At 40.2% G+C, this 18,645-nt stretch overlaps 1 protein-coding gene across 16 annotated transcripts in view; it reads right to left on the reverse strand.

Moving 5' to 3' along the window:
* R3HDM1 (R3H domain containing 1) overlaps positions 1-18,282 on the reverse strand; it is a 77,165-nt gene extending 58,883 nt beyond the window's left edge. For 15 of the 16 annotated variants that reach the window (XM_051624261.1, XM_051624254.1, XM_051624249.1 and 12 more), the window contains exon 1: positions 18,161-18,282. The gene's annotated coding sequence lies outside the window, so the exon portion shown is untranslated. Of the gene's footprint in view, positions 1-17,354; positions 17,545-18,160 lie in introns of those variants that run through there. The other variant, XM_051624246.1, reaches the window with a different exon arrangement.
* Between the last annotated feature and the right edge of the window lie 363 nt (positions 18,283-18,645).

Raw genomic sequence — 18,645 nt, forward strand, 5'->3', positions numbered from 1 at the left:
AAAGGCTCTGAAGCTGTCCATGTGCTACAAAATGGCTGTACAGATTTTCATCACTTTTGCCATTAACAGACCACTCTCAAAACAGAAGTTTATACCAGACTGAAAGAAATTTTGATGTGACACACAAGTATGACAAAGACATTCATACTGTAAAAACACTAATTTCCTTTCTAAATATTTTAATTTCTTCAGTTTGGCATTGAGACCACAACTTAAAGCAGCATCAGTAAGTTAGTTCACAGTGCCAGCAGATAAACACAGTTGTCATCAGCAGTATCAAGGCATGTAACCACTATCAGAACTCACATAATGAAGAAAAACATTTTGTGAACAGAGGCAGAAAAAAAGCCAGTTATGATATGCTAATTATCATGCTTTCAAAAATCAGTATCCAGACTAGAAGTCTATAATTTTCTTGCTTGTGAGAAATTGCTATCACTACCCCATCTGCAGCATTTCCACAGTGCCTATTAGTACTACTTCAGAATATTATCCATCTTCTGTACTTCTCTAACAACCACTCTAACCCAGCATACCAAGTAAGGCTGGAAGGCAAATGGAGCAGTATTTTCAATTTGGGGGCTCCAGAGAGAAAGATACAATGGTAGGAATCTATAATTCCTGATCAGTAGGAGGATCAGGACCCTCTATTTTTAAGTGACAAGATTAAAAAAATAGATAAATATATATACACACATATACATACATACTCAAACACACATTTCTGTAATATTTATTATTTCCCATGCTTATTATGACAAAAATCACCATAGGAAGATCTAGACTTGTCACAGACCACAGCAGTCTCAGTACCAAAATATCCTTTTGCAAACAAAGTATGTATAAAATATATTTAGGTATTGAGACTGTTACAGTCTAGTACAGGTCTAAATCTTCCTATGCTAGTTAACTTCCCTGTGCTTCATCTTTAAAGCCTCCACTGTTAATGGCTGCATATGGCAGTGGCCACGCTCCATGCATGTTGGCTGTCATACCTGACCAGCAAGATCCTAGGGGAAAAAAAAACAACACAACCCTTTTTCTTTAGCTGAAGATGGCAGCTCTTGAAATATCTAGGTTTTTATTGTGCATGGCAGGTTCAGAGTAACTGTTGGCTATCCCACTTCTCTACTCAACAGTTACCTGCCTATACTAATATGCACACGAGCTATTCCTGTTGTTCTACCCCAGGCTATGGCTTCAGGTATGCAGACAACACTTCTTTTGATCTGGATGTTGCTGCACTCTCACACGTGTTGCTCCATCAACACACCCAATTAGCTCTCAGACAGGTCTGTAACAACTCCCAGGAAACATATACAAAAGGCATAGTTCCCTGAGGCCCTTCATATTTTCAGAGATTTCACCTCTTTCATCTGGTCTGCAATGGGAGCATTACTCATCACGGCAGAGACCCCTAGAGAAGTTCTGTATTTAGTTCATTCCTTGCTTCCAAGAAAGCACAAACCCTCAAATAGTGTAATTTCATTCCATTGCACCAGAAGCACAATTTAGACAGAATAGCAATCAAGCTCAACCAAATATCTTTCTCTGATCACTTAATTCTTGTTACAAGATGTAAAATATATCCTAAATCTTACTAGCATAAATGAAACAATTTTACTGCTGTTTAGAAACTAGTCACCAATTAGCTATGGTTACCAGATAACAACAGTGTTGTCCAAGCTCTAAATACAGTAGATTTTAAGCTAAAATTCTAATTTAAACAATCCCAAAACACAGACTGTGCAAAGCTAGTCTTAAAGACTAAATGCAATTCCATTTCAAATGCCTTCTGGACAACAGACACCAAATGACCAAGTGTCTGTCTGGTAGGTCCATTTGCAGGGCTGATTGCTGATGAAAGACTTACTGTTAATTAAAAGGTCTAGAGTAACAGTATAAAAACAAACCAATAAAAATACTTCTGGCAATCTACCAGAAAAAGAGAAACTTATCTGTGGGTGTAAATAGACTTTTGGTGTTACCTGGAGTAGAAAACTTCTGAACAATTAAATAAAAATAACATTCACATGATCAGACTTTTCAAAGAAAAAATAAAAACAACAACTAAACAAACATAGTGTGTCTCCAAGTTAAAAGGTTTTTGGGACCAGGTAAAGAAGAAGCTGAAAAATATTCTGTCCAATTTTTCCCCTCTTGAAACACGCTGCTCTAATCCCTAGTTTATTTCAAGGAGCAAGGAGGACTCAGCAGAAATAAAATTCTAGTAGATGATCCTATAGTTGAGGTAGTCATTCACTTAATTAATTATGGTCATTAAAGTCATGCTTAGTAGAAGAAAACAACAAACCAAACCCCAACTCTTTTTCTCTTCCCCTGGAAAGCACATTAGAGCACATTTTAGAGGGCCATATTTCTCATTTTCTGAGAGCTACATCATTATGTAACATAAGGGGGGGGGAAAGACTACCAGCAGAAACCGTAGCCGGTCTGCATAATCTGGAATAAGAACCACCCAGATTACATTCAACCACAGATTAATTTTTGAGATATAGAGAAAACACTGCTGCTTAATTAACTAAACAGAGCGTGGCTTCTGCAGTTCAAGCAAACAACTGAGAGATGCCCCATGCCAAACAAAGAAGTGAATATATCATAAAGCCAGACTTAAGATCAGTTACTTTGTTTTGACAGTTACCTCTTTTATCACTCATCTTTCCTTCAACCCCCAGCTGTTTCTATTTCTGAACATTCTCATTCAGTATTACGTCTTAAAAATGGGTCTATAAGCCTTTCAAGACCTTTACATTTTCTCTACAAATTACCTATCTAACCTACTTCACTGTTAGTAAAAATAAAATAAAATTAAAGGAATTGTAAATTTTGTCTCAGGATGATAAATTCATGCAAGCCTAATGAACACACCATGTCTAGTTTTGAATTAATATATTTATATTAACCTTTTCCTGACCTGTAATTTAAATTCAGACTGTTCCAGACATTCAGTTTTTATGCAGTCTCACCCATATGCCAGGCATTTGCTAAGCAGAAAATTAAGCTACTCACTTGCAACTTGGAGTTTAAGGTCATCTCATCAACTCCCCGAAAGCAAAAACTGTAGTATCCTCTCAGCTACATGAGGCTCATTGTGGTTTGTTGTTTTAATGAAACAGTAGCAGTCTGAGCAAAAAATAGCATCTCTGATAATTCTCCTCTGAGCTTCCCCATAAGTGACCCAGTAAGTGGACTAACATAGCAGGCCAGGCACATGAAAGTGCCAGATGCTGAACAGAAAGTTACTTAAATCTCAGTATCTGCTTATTTACCAACACTCAGAACTCGTGTTGTCCCAGTGGATATTTTTTTTTCCATTTTTCTCTCAATTTTTTCTTTTTCCCCTAGGAAAATGTGGTCTCCATAAGGTATGTGATAAATAATCATTCTTTAGAATGAATATACTTATTTCGAAGCCATGCTGTCCAAAACCCATGAGCAATTCCCATAGAGTTGTCACACCCAGCAAGGATGTGGAATGTTGAGGGGATGCAAAATCAATCTTTTTTTCACTAAACACACTATCAAGCAACCTGTAAGGCTAAGTTTTTGTACATTCCAGTAAAAAGTCACAACGATCACAATTTTTTCAGATCAATGAGAATAGAGAAATGTAAGACACTGTTTATGCTAAACAAGGATTCTTTTCTGCAAAGGAACAGCTGAAATAGAAGTTCCCAAATAACAATGCCTACCCCCAAAATAACAAAAACCCAAACAATAAACCTTCTCTCATGTTTGTAAAATTCCACATTTGGGTAGCACAACAACTTGTGTTATCATCCTAAGGAATTCTAAACAACTATGAACATGGGTACAGGGCTTCAGTGCCAGGTGCCTAGAAGCAAGACAAGACAGTCAAGGGGGAGGCTCCAGCTGGAATCAGGATGGCCATATCAGCTGTAACCCCACATTTCTCAAATTACTTCAGTTGTCCTCGTTTTTTCCCACAACTTAACATTTACTATGTTGCTAGTTACCAGGTGCCTAGATTAAACACCCTTAAGTTCACTACAAGCCAAAACCAGACAGTTCTTGAAGATAACGATACTACTCCAGCCTTCTGGAAAACCTTTGATTTCTCAGAAGTCCTTTTGTTCTCTCTCCATAGCTCTATATACTCTTAAAACATTGCAATCTGGTAGTAATGGCAGACAGCATGCTTTCTTGTAACAAGGCAGGTACAAAGAAACACCTCAGAAATCACGGAACTTCTCACCTCATCAGATCCAATCCTCCAGTACTTCAGAGGCAAAAGACTAACAAATGCATTAACTTAAACCGAGAGACATAAGAGTCTTAAGTATTTTTCCAGAGTGAAGTTTGACTACAGTTTGCTAATTTTAACAGAAGTCTTCACTGCTCCCCAGAACTCAGAATCTGAAACTCAACAGGTCAAATAGTGACGAGTTTTCTCAGAGCTGGGATTTGTTACCTTCCACCCACTCAGTAACAGTGAGAGCTGAAGTTGGGAGACTTCTGTTAGCTGTGGCATTAGCAGTTCCAAGGACTTTGTTCACACCACCCCTGCTCCTGCCACAAATTTGGCTAATGTCAACTTTGTAAACACAAAGATCTTTTTAAATCCCAGAGTGTTTCACGTTAAACAAGATCCGATTCTCATGTAAAGGTCACAAAAATGGGGGAGGAAGAAAGGAGAGAGGAAAGAGATGGGGAGGAGTGACAGAGAGGGACCCTAAGAACATCAAGAGTCATGTGACTTTTACTTTGTTGCATATCTGTAAAATCAAGGATCAATACTCAAATGAGATAATATAATGGCATTATTTGACCCTAAAGGGACTTTAAGGGAAATCAGTGTAATATATTTTACTAGTTTAAAAACAAAAAAAACAACCAACAAAAAATTAACGTCTTTTTATTATTTTTTAACAACTAGGGTTGGGACCTGGAGTAGACACTTGAGATGCATCCTGCAACAATTCAGGTAAGATAGTAGGCTTTGCTAGATAAACAAAAGCTTTTTCATAGATGCACCATTAATGTTCAGGATGTTGCTAGGGCAACAGCAGACTGTAACAAACATTTCTGAATAATGAGCAGGTGGCAATATAGGAAGATCTTTAACTCCAGACTGAATTATTCATATGTGCTCCCAAATAGTGAGATTTATAAAAGCAATAGCCTTACTCCATCACCACAAATGGAAATACTATATATCCTGTCTATAATATTTATTAGAGTTCTAAACATGCATCTCTGGATTGCTTTAATATAATATGTAAGTGTCATGGTTTAACTCAGGGTCAGCAATTACCAATGACAACAATGCTCTCAATCCTCTCTCCCTCCCAACTGAATAGGGAAAGGAGAGAGAATACGGAGTGAGAATTTCCAGACTGAAAACTAGACAGATTTGATACTAATGATAAAAGAAAATATATATACAAATATATACAAATGTACAGGATTGTGCAAAACCCCTATCACCTCACCCCCAGCAGCTCCCAGGGCATCTCCTGAGCCGTGAGCAGGTCTGAAATGTCCCAGAGCTGCTGGAGAGAGCAGCAGAGAGACAGGAGCTGAGGGGAGAGCTGTGAGGGGCAGGGATGCACAGGCCTGGGGATCAGTGGTGATGGACAGATGGCAGTCCTCCCTGGACACCAGCCATGAACAGAAAAGAAGCAAAACGGGCTTGATTTCCATGATCCCTGAATTTATACCAAGATTTATGTATATATGGATGGAATAATTTGTCTGGTCAATTTTGCCATCTGTCTAGTCCACTCCTCCCAACAGGAAGGTTGTAGATATGACTCTTATGCTCCTTCAGTGTCTGAAGCAGAAAATCCAGCAAGTAGAGAAAAGTGTCCTTGGTCTCTTGGGAACATCTATAAACATTCAGGTGTTATCAGTCTACTAGCTGGAAAACTTGCTGATAGTTTCAGCAAGTGTGCTGCTTAAAAGAGAGTTCACTAAAGGAAAAAAAAAAAAAAAATCAGTAAAAAGAGAACTGGCTTCATCCTGACTCAAACCAGGACAGCAAGGCAAGATCACTGGTCTGGACTAAGAAGGCTCATGGCTCTAGCACACAAAGTTATAAGCAGTTATTTTGCATAAAACACTGTTACACAACCTAAAAGAACAGTTTTTTCCTAAGCCAAACCTAAATCTAATTTTCTGTCTTCTCTTTGTACTGGCTCAACAATAATTCCAGAAGGACAGGAACAAATTTTGGCAATTACGAAGTATGGACCAAACTAACTGAGAAGAACTGGACACACATAATCCACCACGCACACCCGTAGCAGGAAGTTTGTCATGTACAAAATGCTACAGGTGGGAAGCCTTATACACAGCCTAGGGATAGTCTATTACTGCACTTGAAAAGCAAAGGCAGCAAGACGTGGCAAGATTTTTGTTAATCTGGAATTTTCAACCCTAGTAAGTCAATACATTACCAAAACTTCAGAACTAGCAAATTCCTTCATTTGGCTTTATAACCAAGTCTCTGATTAGCTGGTCAGCAATGACTTGAGGATACAGACTAGGCCAGCTGTAACATTCTTCTTTTGCTAAATAGGACAGTTAACTATTTTCACTTATTCTGCAACTGAACTGTTCCTCCTTGTGAGTTCACTGAGACACTGTAATAAGAGATAAAAAAAGCTAACAAAAAATCCCCCACACCTGTCCCACCATTTGGTGCTTTTTGTCACAGATCTCAGATTTGTTTTAAACGCCAATGAAATATTTAAGTCTGTAGTTACTTTCAGCAAAATTCCTGATTTCTAGATATTAACATAGTCTATGTACTGAGATATAAATTAGTATGTCACAAGATGACTGTATATTAATCTGTAACTACAAAGCTGTTTTACAAAGCTGACTTTATCAAAAGAAGTTGCAAAATCACAGTAGAAGGTGGACAATATAATGATTTTATATTGTTTTGATAAATACTCAAGTCTCCATGAAGTCACTCTGTGCAAGAAAGACACTGAGGGTGCTGGAATGCGTCCAAAGAGCAGCAAAAAAGCTGGTGAAGGGTCTGGAGCACAAGTCTTGCAAGGAGCAGCTGAGGGAACTGGGGTCCTTCAGTCTGGAGAAAAGGAGGCTGAAGGGAGACCTTATCACTCTCTACAACTGCCTGAAAGGAGGCTGGAGCAACAAGGGCATCGATCTGTTCTCCCAGGTAACAAGCAATAGGACAAGAAGAAATGGCCTCAAGTTGCCCAGTGAATGGTTAGCTTGGATATTAGGAGAAATTTCTTCACCAAAAGGGTTGTCAGATGCTGGATCAGGCTGCCCAGGTAAGTGGTGGAGTCAGCATCCCTGAAGTGATTTAAAAGACATGTAGATGTGGTGCATAGGGACACTGCTTAGTGGTGGGGCTTGGCAGTGTTAGGTTTACGGTTAGACTCAATCTTAAAGGTCCTTCCCAATCTGAATGACTCTGTGATTTACTAAGTGCAATTGTTTCAGTTTAGCTGATTTTCAAGTTACACTTCAATCTATCTTGTCATCCTGAATGACAGCTGTACAGATCTGAATATCCCACAGACAGCTAGAACTAGTTTTTAACCTGAAGTTCATCCAGTGAAGTCTCACAAGTTAGTTGACATCTAGTCAAGTTTCACCAGCAAAACCTTCCATGTCAGCAAAGCTTCTTGAATTACATAATAGCTAAAAACCAGTTTTCTGTGGAACCCACAATTCAAGAACAACGTTCATTGGAGACAGTCTAACTTGCAGAAGACTAGACTACCTAATTCTTATAGCAAGTCTTCCTGCATTGTTTCTAAATGAGCTACTGTCCTCTGCAGCAGCTTCAGTCTAAATGGCGTTGAAGACTAAGTACCGAGCAGTGCCCTGCAATGCAGTTGAATTTTAACTTCCTGGCCAGAGGGAGGTCAGAACTCAATTGCTTCACTAATACAATGGCCTCATCCAATAGTTGTTTAAGGATGATTTTTATTTCTAAACTGAAGATTCTGGTAACAAAGGAAATTAAAATCAGCATCTTGCTACTTCCTGATGAACGCTTGTAAGCACAACATCAGAAGAACAGCAGCTTAACTGTCTGGACCCAAGCACAAGGGAAATGGAGAGCTGGTTCTTCCTTTTCACAACTGAAAAACAAACAAACAAACAAACATGGAGTACCGTTTTCTGCCACCATGGTATTCATACCTTTCAAAGATATTTCATCTTCTTAATAAGTAGAGGGTTCAGTCAAGGAAGTAATGCTAACTTTTGCCCTAAGTACCAATTATTTTTGTGATGGTATATCCTCCTCTTTCATGATATAATCAATGAAACAAGACACTATGCATCAAAGAAATTTAGCACGCTAAAAGACTCTCTCTCTTTAGAGGGGAGGGACAAGTGAACTTAAAGATTTGTTTCATGGCATGATGGATTTTTTTAAATTAAAAAGGTATGAATATATATATATATATGAACAAGTACTGCCACCAGTAAGCTTTTATTTTGAAGGATCTCTGTAACTCATATTTTTAAGTTTTTCATCTAAACTAATACATTAGATAGTGCATTAGAACTTTATTTGAAAAGTTTTCCAGAAAACTGATTGAGAGACAAGTATAAAGATATGAGTGACATGAAAAATAAGCACCCGTTTTCTTCATAAACACCTCAACCATTGCACGATCAAGTACTTGCAAATTGCTTCAAAATGCAAATACCAAATACACCTTTCCCTAGCTGAACACAGGCATACACAAGTTTCAGGTCAGAAAGGCTTTGACAGGTGAAAAGAATAGGAAAGGAGACCTTGCTGAAAATCAGATTTTTTGCATTTTAAGGGTGCTTATTAACAACCTTTGCCTATCACACTCGGGAAGTGTGAACACATCAGAAGGTCAGTGCTACAGTCATTCTCTGTGATGCCAAATGTCAGATAAGGAAAGGAGATAGTTTAAAGAGACAGCAAACTTTAATACTGCTGTATTACTAAGTCAGTCCTTAAGAATCTTATTCATATAGTCAGAATATTCAAAGAAGGATTATTAATAATTAATAGAAGTGCTATTAATAATTATTAGAATCCTGCATTTCTCTGACCAAAAGGCATTACAGGCAATCCAGGACAGGGACTTTGATATAGCCTAAGGCAACAACAATCCAGGGGCTGAGGATAATCAAACTGTCTTTGATGTATTATTTTAATATATATTATTGTAACTGGTGTATCTGTGTAAGGAAAGATGTTGATTAACTTTGTGTAGATTGAACAATGTTACACGTATGTATTGCATAAGAAATCTTCTAAAATACATATGGTACTTGCCGTCACTACAGATTCCCTAAGGCAGAGGGAGAAGGGCTAGAAAGGAAGGAGAGCCCTTTAAAAGGAATAACCACAAATTTAGATTGGGAATAAATGCAGAGGAAGCCAGTACAAACAAAACAAACAACAACACCTGCAAAAAACAGACTGAGCAACTAAAAGGTAAGCCTTGGAAGTCAAGAAACAGAAGTTACCAGTCCAAGTCAGAACTTGCTAACAAAAAGTTCATTATCCATATAAATAGAAAAAGAGCAACAAAAAAACCCTACTGTAGCACATCTGAAATTTAATTTGAAAAAGCACAGTTAAAACAAAAACAAGATTCACGATGTAAATGATGAAGACAGCAAATGCATTAACTACAGAAAATTAGAACAGCCTCATCAGATCAGAAGCCCCAAAGCAGGTATTTCTTTTTTACAAAAATAAATGGAGTAGGCCTATCTATTTGAATTACGTGTGGCATTCTACAGGAAACTTATAAAGTAGTGACAGTGGAGATTAAGAAAAATTACTGTAGTAATTAAATGGCTTACTAACAAAAGGTACTACAACAAGAAGTACATTTAAAAGAGGGGACAAATGGATGTGGCAGTGATGGGGAAAATACGTGAGAGGGTTAGCAATGTAGCTTTGTTTCATTTCTACATGAGACAAAATACTAACATCTTTGGATCACAAATGTTGGAGGTACCACCAGCAGATGCAAAAATACGATCTTAAGGACACTGATAACCATAATGGCTGTAAGGACAGGAATTTTTAAACCAAGTAGTCATCCAACAGAACCAAGATGGAAGACAGCCAATCATAAACAGAGTACTGATTTGTGACTAAACTCATAATGCAATGTAGCCTTGAAAAAGGTAAATGCAGTAAGATGTACCTGCTATCCTGAGTTACTCTCAGGAAAGCTACAGAAAAGTAAATGCTATTCTAAGTAAGCCCTGGTGAGACCGTATATAGAAGATGCTATTTGCACTCGTTAAAACTTGCATGGAAATCTTAATTTCATTCTAAAAACAAAGCAGTTGAAGACGAGACTGAAAAAGACCATCTAACTTATTCAAAAGACAGAAAGGACAGGTCTTTATTAGATGGTACATGCGGCTGTAGGAGAGAACAGCTACTTAAGCTGGAGGAAAATGTTGCCATAAAACTATGTGTCTATAAATTTGCCAGTGTCACCCAGGCTGCAGGCCAGGAGGCATCACAGAACCAGATTTCACAACTGCTACCCAGCAGGAAAGAAGACAGCTAGCAATTTAATTAAGATAAAGTCTGACACAGGGATTCTTTTCTGTAGTAAGAACGGACTGGAGTAAATGACCCAGAGAGCTTCTCCTTTCAGTCTTCAGTGACTGCAGTGAGCAGTGCTTCATGCAGTGAGCAGTGCTTGAAGCTGCATATTTGTCCACAAACATTCCATTATTTTATTGATAATTACTGCTATTTAAACCAGAGTACCTGGATGGCCTAGATTCAGCAGGAATCAACTGAAAAATTTTTGCTCAAATTTATTTCAATTAGCCTGGTAAGAAGCCTTCTTAGGATCAGCAAGGATTTTTCCTTCAAATTAAAATAAACCACAGAAAGTTTACTTACTTCTACTGTATTTTTAAAAATTACAAAGAATAATTTAAAATAATTTCCTTGTCCCTCTGTAATTTTCTATGGAAGTCTATCCTATAACATCAAACATGAGAGAGAATCCATCTTTCTTCTTTATAATAGTTATGCCTACCTTTGACCTGTATATAGTACATGGGCATTCTGAATCCAAACATAACTTCAAAGTTTTAGAATCACTGCCATTATAACCATGTAACTGCAGTATTTGCAGATATGAATAAAATATGAATACAGAAAACAACTACTGCAAACCTAAGAGTCCTGAGGTTAATAAGTTGTGAGTGGTATTATAGCAGGATGCCTGTTAACTCGATGCATGAGGACTTTCTTATTTGTCAAATCAAGAGTTAGTCAGCTGCCCAGATACAGATGTCTGGTCTGTGCAGATATGACAGATATACAGGAGACTGCTGTCTCTCTGGAGCAGCATGGGGAGACAAGATGTTTAGCCAGATAGCTAAAAAGCCCATCAGATCACTCTGATCTCAGTCAAGCAACAGGCCTTAGAATTGTCACCACTGATCTAAAACATGCCCAAAATCACACTGTCTGATCAGAGCTGAAAAATCTTTTCAGGGTCTCCTACGCCCAGTTATTCCACATGTCAAAAATAGGCTAATGTTAAGCAGGAACCTGTTTAGCCCATACTTTGTTGCATACCGGAAGACATGAGAGTTACTCAGAATGCCTACACATTTACATTACACATTGTAATTTTAAGCCTTCACACTGCTGCAGACCAAGGAAGACAGACAAATCCAGTTTCTAACATTGCCCAATATTTCAAGAGAAAAGGCCAGATGAAAAGTTGATTGTATTTTAGGCTGGGACAGCTTTCACTACTATTTTGATATACAAGTCTTGATAAGGACTTCTGCTCCTTTACTTTGCAAATGAAACTTCAGTGTCAGTAAAGACAAGATTAAGTAGCAACTGATGAGCGATCATCATGCCTAATGATGAAGAGCCAACTGTTGGACTATCATACGTTGCAATAATTGGGTTAGCCCAGTAATTAATTTATTTTGTTCATATTAGTGCTTTAAGAACTTAGTCTATGGGTACTGTTCAGAACTCAGAAATCTTAGTCAAAACATGATATTACTTACACTGGATGAAGACTCTTCTGTATTTAAATCATTTACTAGTTAAGCTCAGTCTGGAGTCAGCTGCTTCTCCCAGTAACAAGAACGTCCACATAAATACAGGTATTCCATTCTAGAGCCGTTATTTGAAAACAGAGAGGGAAACAGGACTGTGTAGTGTTACCACACAAATCACTGGGTTGAAAATAATAGCACTTTCATAAATTAACACAACAGTTTGTATGAAAGATATGTATCCTTTTACTACACCACAAGCCTAACCAGAAGGCATTAGTATTCCTGTGGTGGCCTCCATAAAGTCACTTAATAGCTTTGCATGTCCCCTTACTCCTCTCCCCATCCATACCACAAGGACACCACCTCAGAGCAACACTGGTACTGGCTTGAGGTACAGCTTTAAATCCTTGAAAGAGCACTTTATTCTTCCATGACAATAACATGCAACGAAACACATGCCTAGAATCCTTTTTAGGGATTATTTGCAATCAATATACACTAAAGATCTCTTCGATGTGCTTAAAACAAAAGGAGACCATAACACCTAAATTAATAACTTGAAATCTTCAAGGCAAATAAAAAAAATCAAAGACCCATTACTGTCAATTCTAACCATAGAACTACTATCAGCAGATAGTGCGAGTATCCAAGTATCCATTTTACCACAGTTTCTTCCACTGAAGTATATGCTGCAGTCATTAACACAAGAAAATTAGTCAGCTTCCCTTGTTTTTTTCCTTGTAAAGCTGTTAGGCAAAAGTTCTTGATTGGGAATATTCTGGATAAGGATGCACAACTCAAAAAGACAAGCCAAGTTGTATTTTGAGTCAAGGTACTGACTTTCTATGTAGCTATGCTAGTCAATCAAACTACTTTTAAGGGAAGACAAATACTGGCAAGGGTTCAGTTCTTGTTTTAAGTTATGGAATAAATTCAATGTATTAGCAAATAAAGGGATAAAAAAAACTAATTCTGGCAGTAAATTTTAGTCTTTAAACACCTACAAAGCACAATGAGCCCGAAATATAGCTTTTCATTCAAAAGACAGAGGGATTTACAATGCTCTAAAGTAAACAGGCTTTTTACCATACCTTCTGTTGAAAAGCTCCAAATCAAACTGTGATAAACATGGAAAAGAATTCCCCACAAATGGATTTACTAGTTTTACTACTGCATCACCTGGACATAAGAAATGAATATTTGATCAAAGCCTAAGTTGTAACGGTCAACATTTTCCAGTGCCTCTCCAAACTCATATTGTATCTCCACAAGAACATCTAAAATACTTCTGAGCTCACTTAGAACACAAAAACAGACAGAAATCTTCTTGTGGATCCAGCATGCCAGTCAATGATGCAATTGCTCCCAGCTACTCACCACCAGCAGGTTTTTAGACCCAAAGCTCTGACATCAGAAAGGACTATGAGAACACTCCTCAATCTGCTGTTGGCAGAAGCACCCAAATTAGTTTAAATTTCACTCATCAGCTGCACACCAACAGCCTTTCTAGACTTAGCCATGCTAAAGCAGTCACTGATCTCACTTCCAGTCACCATTTCCTCCATCTGCCAGTTAAACTGCTCCTGTGAGCCTCCCTGTACATGCTTCAATTTGACAGAATGAATAAAAGACCTACATCTTACACAGCTGAAAGTGAAATGCTGAGAAACCCCTCACAATAACAGCTCATTTAGCAGATCAGAGGGAGTGACAGAAGGTGAGAGCAAAAACCTATGGATATGTCAGTATGATGGCCTCTTTCACAAAGACAGATATTTGCAAGGAGCTCATCTATCTATACGCTGGTTCACCATAACGAAGTAAAATGGCTCAGCTGGACACAAACAGAAAGCTGTTACATCTCACTTAGCTGCTAACTTACTTCTTCAAGTGTGATAGGTTAATGACACCTTCTACTTTTATGCCTTCTAGAGGTTATTTTTTTACTTAGTAAGGCAAGTTATCCAAAACCATGCTTTCAAAATAAGGGAGCAACTATGCTATGCTATTTACTCAGTTTTAATGTTATTTAAGATGTTCGTCCTGACAAGTTTCAGCCTTCAGACCTTTCTGTACACATGACTGGACAAAGACCTTCCATAAAAGGAAGTACAAATTTGCTAACAAATAAAATTGGGGAGGGGACAGAGAAGAAAGTTCAGAGTGTTAAAAAAAAAAAAGGGACAAATTCCCATTCAAGAATTGATGTTTGGAAGGATATAGAAGGACACAACTTAGCAGCAGATGAACAAAGACACGTGAACAATGCAGTATATAAATGTTTATGCAGAAACCAATAGCTGCAGAAAGATAATTCCCCCTCCCCTTCTAGAAATCCAAGACAAAGAATAGAAAAGAAACTCTTGAAAAAGCATCCCACAGTCATGTATTTCAAATCTGCAGTTTGCTTCAGTAGCCTGGATACAAACACAATAATAAAATATTCTCAGAAACTTCAATTCTATATATTGGAGAAGAGTTCATGTAAAATGACACACTGACAGGATTGTCATAATACATACATTAAACTGCAGGAGACCAACTTATGCACAAGAGTAGCAGCAGAGGCTGTTCTGTAATTAAGGCTGCCAAGCTTCCATTCCATAAATCTGGTTTCAGACACTACTTCCTCTAAAGCACTCCTTCAAAAATGTACGAAATCAAAATAAGATTATAGGTAGGCTGGAGGTACCATTTTCTCAACATTATTTAATCACAATCTGCTGCTGATTTATGATGTCTTAGAACTAGAGCTTCCCAATATTGCTTTCAAAAATCTCTAATCATTGTTATACAGTGTATCAGGCCACCAACTCCAAGAAAAGCCAACAAAGAAACATATAAAACCTACTTTAACAGGCTTGCATACATGCTACCTACCATCCAGAGTAAGTACCATATTAAGGTATTCACACATTCTCCTTGCCTAAAGAGTACAATGTGAATTACCTTATTATTCAGGTCTTGCATTGCCTAACGACTCATCTTTCCATTACTAAAAGGCTGAATTTGGAATGCAGCTTTAACAAAAGCCCTTGGGTGATTCCTATCCAGCCATTACTAGGTGGAATGTATGTGGGAGAACTGCGGCTAAAAGATCAACTGGGCTCCCGAATCCCATCACTTCTGCATTTCTTCCAAGCTCCTGCTGCCAGGATTATGGAATGCTCTACCACTTCTGTGAAAGCTGCTCAGGTGTTACACCTGTGAATTATGGTATTTGTTTATTTTCTGGCTTTGCTTAACCCTCTTCCTATCTACGAAAGAAGAAGAATTAGGGTATGCTGGGAAATTTCAGAATATACACACTTTAATACTAATTTTAATAGCAATCAGTAATCAGGACATTCAAAGTTCTTTGTCTTTTTTTTTTTTTTAATGCAGGCAATAGAAGAAGTTAATGCATTGAGTTGTCCAGCTCACCAAAAAAGAACAACGACGTCAAAACATACTGAAACCTTTCAAAAAAATTCAATGTATGCTACATTGCAGCACATTCAGATTTTATACTGCTTTATTATCTGACAACTCACTCTGTATGAAGTTGCTGTCAAAAGCCCCATTTTCCCCAAAGAGACCAAAAAAATGCAACTGTATCAACTACTTTTAAGAGCCTAGAATATTTGAAACTTCCAATGTATCATGGTATTTAAAAGGATGTGACACTACATCTTGGGCAAATTAAGTCTGGGAGAAGTAAACATGTGAAAATGGTGATAAAAATATATATGAACTTAAATTAACCTAGGCTACAGGAACAAATTGACAGCACCTTTCAACTGAATAAAGCACAAAACCACATTATTTGTGTTTCATACCCAGAGCTATACCTCAAGCACTTCACCTAGAACATCCAGCTAGTTGGAAAACAGTTTCACAGACAGACTTTAAGTACTATAAAATAAGGCTATAATGTAAGGCAAAAACACTGAAACATATGAAATCAAAACAAAAATCTTAATCCAAGTTAAAGGAAGAAAGCAAGTACAGACAGAATTATGCTTAAGACAAGAAAGAGGAAAGTAGTAGTATCTATCTCCTCAGATTTTTCTTTATTCCTCCATACACACACGGGAATAAAATACAATCAAAGAACCACTGCAACAGGTTTACATAATTCACCCCTCCCAAATCTTTATCAAAAAGTCTCTGGAAAACAGCTACCAAACCTAACTTAGTACACCCCTTAAAATTTCTGGTATTTAGTCAAACTCATTTTTACTCCTGGGGAAAGTAGTAGTTGATCTTGATAGAAATTTACAGTTCTGTAAAATAAACAGTGACCTAGAATAGTGAGCAATGCAGTTACCAGTACTACATTTCTGACCTTCCAAGATTTAAACGACACAGTAAGTCTTCATGTTATCTTTACAACTGAAGATTTTTTCATTTAATTGAATAGCACAAGCTATAAATTACAGATTTTTTACAAAATAGTCAAACCCTCAACATGATAGTACTTACTGTAAAACAAATGCTCAGGACTAGCTGCCTGCCAGTAATATTATCACTGTAACAAACAAATGGGAGGCTGTTGAAGAAAACGTGTTTCCATTGCCATCTTACTCCTGAATAACATTTAGTTTGAATAAAACCTTTTGAAAAACAATTTCAGAGCTTCACTTTTTCTTGCTTTCACTTCAACAATCAAGTTATTCCTAATCCAATAGGAAATACCATGCTGTAAGATGGTTGTAATCATGTCTTCTACTTAGTACTCAACCAAAAAGCAAGTACGATACTCCTTGTAGAAGACAAGACATGAGAAAGTAACCCTGCTGAAAATTGCAAGTTAATGCCTGAAGGCAAAAAGGCTACTATCAGACACTCTGTATGAGGAAAAGAAACCAAACACATTCCCTATTTTGCATTAGGCACATAAGCTCTTTCTAATTTCAGGCTAATGAAAAAGAGCATCAAGATTTAAAATTAAAACACTTTAAAAACCACTCCAAAACACAACATGCTTTTGTAGATTATACTACCTGACAATGCACCCTAAACGAAGTATTCATCACTCAATTTGGGGTTTTGCCATCATCTCCCTAATCCAGCATTCTACAGAGATCAGACAAACCCACCAATACGTATCTTGCGCTACAGGCTTAATTATGAAAAACAGAGTTTGTGCAAATCTCTTATCGTTGATAATCTAAATTCCTCTTAGGTATAGCTGTTTCTTACATTGGCTCTTACTTCTTTTTTTGTCTCATTTTGTCTCGCTCTACCTGAAACCCTTCGTAAGTGCTGAAGACTCATTTAAAAACGTTACTAAAAGAGACTGTAAAAACCAGGCTGTGACACAGTTTGCTCTCGATTCTACTTACACACTGGATTACAGCACACTGGATCCTAACCACATGCAGAACTGTCCGACATGCACCAGAAAAAAAGCATAATAAAAAGACCCCCTTCCATTACCATCACAGGCAGCACGAATATATCCTTTCCCCCCAGGAAATATTAAGGGGAGGTCTGAGTAAGAACCCGCGGCAGTCGGTAGGAGCGCAGCCCGCCTGCGGGCAACTACAGCCAAGCCGAGGGGCCAGGGGCGAAAAACCCACCCCTGCGACCCTGGGCACCCCGCCGGAAGGGCTGGGAGCGCTCCGAGGGCCGCCACCCGGCTCCCGACCCCCGGCTCCCTCCCAGAGCGCTTCCCCAGGGCCCCACACCCTCCGGGGCAGCGGGACAGACCCCCGGCAGGGCGGGGGCGGCGCAGAGCTGCGGCAAGGCCGCGGGCGCAGCCCCGGGGCCGAGCGGCGGCCCCCACGGCGGGGCGGGGCGCCGCAGGAGCGGAGCTCCGTGCCGTGCCGCGCCGTGCCCTGCTCCGCCGGCCGGCCCTGCCTATATTAGGGAAGGGACACGGGCCGGGCCTTTCCCCGCCGGACCGGGACGTGCAGGTGCGGCCGCCCGGGCCCAACGGCCGCGGCGCGCGCCCCGCCCCTCCCCCCGCGCGGGCCCGCCCGCCCCGCCGGCTGCCCCCCCCCCCCCCCCCCCCCCCGCTCTCCGCACTGCGGGCGCGGCCGAGCCCCCCCCTCGCCTCTTCCCCCCGCGCTGCTCAGCCGAGTGCGCAGTCCCGCCCGCCCGCCCTTCCGCGGGGCCGCCTCCCCCGGCGGAGCGGCAGGGCCCTTACCGCGGCAGCGCGGCCGGCAGGCTGGGGCCGGCGCGGCGGCGGCGGCGGCAGCGGGCTCACGCACGAGGGGCGCTTAACCCCATCGCCAGCCCCGACAGCCGCCCGGGTTCCTCCTGCTGCCGCGGCGGGGAGAAAGGCCCGCCCCGCCGCGCCGCCGCCGCCAGTGGCCGCGCGGAGCGCTGGTGATTAACGGCCGCGAGGGCCAATGAGCGGCGCGCGCCCCCTCCGGCGCGGCCGGTGACTGGGGCCTCGCGGCGCTGCTGCCGCCGCCAGCCCGCCCAGAGGGCAGCGGCCAATCGCAGCGCGCCGCTGCGCTGACAGACAGCCAGGGCCACCAATGGGAGCTCGGCCTCGGCGCGGACACCGGCCCGGTAGCCCCCGCCCCTTGCGGGCAGCGGGGCCACGGGCGGCGCGCAGGGACCGCCGCTGCGGCCGGTGACAGCCTGGCCCTGCCCTCCTGGGCCCCTGCCCCGGCGGCCCTCCCG

This window comes from Apus apus, chromosome 6 (assembly GCF_020740795.1).
Source record: "Apus apus isolate bApuApu2 chromosome 6, bApuApu2.pri.cur, whole genome shotgun sequence".
Classification (NCBI taxonomy): Eukaryota; Metazoa; Chordata; class Aves; order Apodiformes; family Apodidae; genus Apus; species Apus apus.